Source organism: Schistocerca gregaria, chromosome 4 (genome assembly GCF_023897955.1).
Source record: "Schistocerca gregaria isolate iqSchGreg1 chromosome 4, iqSchGreg1.2, whole genome shotgun sequence".
NCBI lineage: Eukaryota > Metazoa > Arthropoda > Insecta > Orthoptera > Acrididae > Schistocerca > Schistocerca gregaria.
In genome coordinates, this window is record NC_064923.1 from 98,291,183 (window position 1) to 98,295,642 (window position 4,460).

A 4,460-nucleotide genomic window follows, 5' to 3' on the forward strand; every position below is an offset into this window, starting at 1 on the left:
CGTAACAAATCGATATCTTTTATACAAAAAACGAGAAAGGGAGAGAGAGAGGGTGGGGGAGAGAAGCAGGCGATGTAGGACACACATGCATGCCCTTTTACTCTCGTGGGTCTGCTATTGTGCTCGAGGACAGACATATCGTATGAACATACCATTACTACAACAGGTTCCACGGAAGCTGATAAATAGATACCCTGTAGCATTATACTCCCTCCAACAGCGTGCGTCCGTGTTGCAGTGCGTGTTTAGAACCGCTGTGTACATGGATGGAGGCGTATCTGAACATGATCATCGACTATCGACCTGTTGTCCACCTGACCAGGCGACCCGTTGCCACTGATCCACTTTTCAATCAATGATCCCAAAGAACACAGTAGAATTACAATGGAGATATCGTTGGGTCGGCATGGGAACAAGTAGGGATCGTCTGTCGCAGGTTCAAAAATGTGCACTACACGGTGTGATCAAAAAAACTTGTGCCTACGTCATGCTTGTACTTTGTTCCCAAAAGTACCGCAAATCGCCGAGTATCCTGCATTACAGGCGTGCAATCTTCCGACGTCCAAGTTCTGTGATGACCAGCTGACCTCCAACACCTCTTCCTAGAATCAATCGCCGTAGAGAAAAACGAAAGCAACAGGGGAATATATTCTTTTCCAATCCCCGGACCACAACAATTTTCCCTTTGTCAGATTCGCTTACGTCTATGAATTTCCTTTTTTGTAGCCTGTATTGTCTCTATATTGAGTGCAAAATCATTTATGCTCCTCTTCTATATTTTGGTTACCGCATCTCCGGTTCGCAAATCCCATAAGAGACATGTATCTCGCGGCCGGCAGTGGTTCCACTGTTTTGCTCCATCACCGTAGGTTTTGCTTTGGTCAGCAACGCACATCATCACCTATCAAACTTCCGTGAAAGCGATGGTTTTTGACATGGCAGTACCTCTTAAGTGGGTTATCCGAAAATATTATGATCAAATTTACACTGTCCTTTGCACAGGTTAGTTCGCTCAGTAACGTGCGATTAAGGAACCAATTTTCGGACAGGAATACTTCAGCTGTTAACAGCTCGTGAATGAGCGAGACGTGTGAGGTACTTGTTTGTAAGCTCCTTTTGCTCTTTGATAAACAACAGACTACCTCATCGACATTGTCGCGCTCCCTTAAAAATACATTTAATCCATGGTAAGCTCACAGTGGTGTTTACGGCTGTTTACAGGACACGACTAAATGAGCAACGGGTGTCAAGCATGAGTTCGTAAAACAGCTTTCGTTTCACAGTCGTTAGCAGTGCTACCTGGCAAAGCGGGCAGAATACGTTATACAGTGTGGCGGCGCCGTCCTCTGTACGTCAAAGACACGTGAAGCGTTAGTAATAATGTAATTCAAAATGGTTCGAAGCACTATGGGACATAACATCTGAGGACATCACTCCACCAGACTTAGAACTACTCAAACCTAACCTAAGGCCATCTCTTACATCCATGCCCGAGGCAGGATTCGAACCTGAAAACCTAGCAGCCGCATGGTTCCGGACTGAAGCGCCTAGAACCGCTGGGCCAATGGTCGACAATACTGTAGTTGCTTACGATCTAGTATTCTATCAAAGTGTAATTAGTCAAACGCTACGTGTGTATGAGCGCCACTGACGTAAATACCCGTCTACCTCAAGAATAGAAACAGGTGGTACAGTATGTTCATCTTTATCTACGCCACTCACAACGATTCGTTGGCAGTAACCGTAGAACCACTCTCCACATGGAAGTTGCTACTGTGTGCATACATAAGAATGAAAAACACATTACATATAGAACTGCCACAGTACACGTAAGCACTATTATTTACAAGAACACGTTATGTCACCTCAAAACGTGCTAACACAATAACATACAGAAAATCTAAACAATGCATAGATATCCATCTTTTGATATACAGCTCTTTGTATTGGTCGTGTTTGCAGTTAAAAGTTTTTGAATGTGAGGTCCGCCAGTTATGCAAAACACAAATTTTCTCAGTACCCAAACATGTTTCGGCGCCACTGTGCCATCATAAGTGTGTTTTCGTTTTCTTAAGTATTCTGCAATGTGAACATTTTGTTAAATGATTATAAAATTATGTAAATTTTTACTTCAAACAACAGATCATTTATTTTTGTAAATACCTTTACATTTGGTGTGCATGAACTTTCTGGATCACTTTTGTGTTAATTACTACAGGCAGCTTGTCATCTGTAACCAAACGATGTTTATGAGAAAGTTTTTTGCTGTGAGTTAACCTATCTTCTAGAATGTAGTTTAGCTTTTCGCGATCTTTTCGCGCCTATTTTTGTATTTACTTACGTTTTCCTGTGGTAAACGCTTCCATTCTCCTCATTATGCTGAGATGTTGTGATGCATACGTAACTACAACAAGTATTTTCCACAAATAACGTAGTAAAATACTTTTTCACTACACCAGAACACAGTGTGATTGTGGTTTGTTATGTGTCCTAGCCCAGTCAGTGTTCCTTTGTTCACCAGAGAGTTCGGCGCCAAATTTGAAGTTTGTTTGCATTTTAACTTTGTGTGTGTGTGTGTGTGTGTGTGTGTGTGTGTGTGTGTGTGTGTGTGTGTGTGTGTGTGCAGACTTTATCTGTTTGTGCAGTTTTTATTTGTAAAGTTCCTTTAATTTGTTAAATAGTGTCCACTTGCAGAGTGTAGTGTATTCGTTTAAGACCTGTTTTCATTCTGCTATTGTCTTCTCTATATGGAAGTTTCCCTCAATAGTCAGTTTGCTGTATAGGCTGTGGCTGGGATTTAGTATTCTTAAGTCTGCTTATATTGTGGTTGGGTGGTGACTGTTGGCTGTAGTGTGGTCAGCAAATGTGCTATGGGAGCTGTTGCTTTTCAAAGCTCTGAGGTGCTCTGAATATCTTGTTTTGAAGTTCCTGCATTTTTGTCCTATGTATACTGACTGGCAAGTGTTGCATGTGAGTTTATATATTCCTGATCTGTTATATTTTTCCATGGGTGTTTCTTGTGTTCTGATATTTTTCTGTGTTGTGTTCTCCATCCTGTATCCTAATTGGAGTCCCTGTTCCTTTAACATGTTGCCTATTCTGTGAACGATCTTATTATCGTAGCTATGTGCCATTTCTTTTTGTGTGTTGCTCTGTTGTGTCTTGTGTGTGGTCATTGTTTGTGTTTTGTGTTGTTCTGTGTTCATTTCTGTACTGTTTGCATATTTTTTATTTAACTTGTCTACCATACGGGTAGTATAACTATTTTCCTGTGCTATTTGTGTTATTGTGTTCAGTTTTTGTGTGTAGTTCTGTTTGTTCATGGGTGTTCTGTTTAATCTGTGGAGCATGAATCTGAAATTTGCATGCTTATGTGTCAATGGGTGGTTTGATAGGTTGTGAATGGTGGTGTTTGTGGTTGTCGGTTTCCTGAATATTGTGAAGTTGTGTGTGTTGTTTGTTTTTTGTATGGTGAGATCTAGAAAGTGTAGTGTGTTGTTAGTCTCTGTTTCTAACGTGAAAGTCCATTCACGAATCGTCGCGTGCACGTAACACGTCTGCAGCCCTGCCGGTTGCTACCTGTTGGTCCTCAAAAGCAATCGCCGACGCCCGCTCGCCGTCAAATGTGCCGCGGATGAAACCTGCCGTTGTGTCTGCATAAGATACCTCCCAGCTTGTCACAGGCGCAAGACTTCCAGCTCGTTCACGGGGAGCTTAGCCATGCGTCTTCTGTAGTCAAGTCAACAAAGGAAAATCAGGGAGAAAATATTGGTGTACTCGCAGATTTTTGTACAGTTGTAAGGGGGAGTGTAATGAACAACACACTATAGATCCTGACAGGTTGGTTGTGAGCGAGAGATGGGGAGACGTTTAAAGGTCACTATTTTCTTGAATATCTCGAAAACCGTGGCTTCTAGCTGAAATATTCACCAGAACAAACTGAAACTGCATTAAATTTCCTACAAAAAAGGCCCTGTTAATTTTTCACCTAGAACTAATAGTTTCCGCCTTGCAGGGAATGAAAAAAGTCGCAATTATTAAAAAATAGTCAGATAACAACGTATGCTTCCGCCGACTGCGTCACGTTGATTAAAATTCTTCTGGGTGTTGAACCGCTGTATTGTATGAAATGTTTTGATTATAAACTTAAAACCACCGTTTCGACTCTATTACAGAGGCATTCCTCAGGCAAGACTGATTTTGGTGGAGGAAATGTGGCTGTATTTATTGCGGACAATGGTTGTTAGTAAGTCAGATTTCCGGAACTTTATTGGCCCTAGAGCAGCCTAAACAAATAACTACAGGGGAACCGTCGCACAGTGGTGTCAAATCCCAAAAACACCAAAAGTCGAAAACATTATAAATTCGGCTGAAAGTCAGAACCCGGGGGTTTTCGGGGTCGTTGATTATGAATCTAAAGTCAAAACCTGAAATAAAATCGCGGATTTAGCATTAATCAC